The following is a 710-nucleotide window of genomic DNA, read 5'->3' on the forward strand; positions in this document are numbered from 1 at the left end:
CTAGGTTCCTTGTCATTTTCATTAAGGCATTTGGAAAGCAGGAATAATTACAAGATTTTCATAGTGAGTCACCAGCCATACAACTCACCAAAGATTACTCCTGCCTACGTGCTGACAGCCACCTAGACTAAACCAACAGTTCAAATCCTAGAATGCCAGAGAAGCAACAACAGGAGCAGGTGAAGACATATCTTCAACTGTTAGTGTGGCAATTGATGGAACTGAGACAATATTTTACTCCAAATGCTAGCAATCTTGACATGTACTTCAACCCCATTATAACATGTTGGTGGGACTTTCTATCGCTTAGATGTTGCCTCTAACCATCTTTGTGGTATGTACCTTCTCTTAGAAGGAGAAAAGTAGTAATGCAATTAACACCGCGGGTGCATTTGTTGTCAATTCTTGACCCATAAGTTACATACACATCACATATTCTTCACAAAACAACATCCCCCATCCCCGGACCTCTCCCCACTACCATCGGATCCTATTTTGAAAATCAATCATACTGTCTATATATGAACCATTTTGGAGTTTCTATATATGGGATCAGGATCTCCTGCTCTCTACTGTAAAATCCATATTTTGCTACTACATTATAAGACATCCACCAAGGAATAAGAGTTGTGGGGAATAGCTATAGCCATTGCATGGGAGGCCACAGAACACCGTGCTTGTTTTAGACTGCTTCCCGGATTTCAACTAGT

The sequence above is a fragment of the Triticum dicoccoides genome, chromosome 5B, assembly GCF_002162155.2.
Source record: "Triticum dicoccoides isolate Atlit2015 ecotype Zavitan chromosome 5B, WEW_v2.0, whole genome shotgun sequence".
Classification (NCBI taxonomy): domain Eukaryota; kingdom Viridiplantae; phylum Streptophyta; class Magnoliopsida; order Poales; family Poaceae; genus Triticum; species Triticum dicoccoides.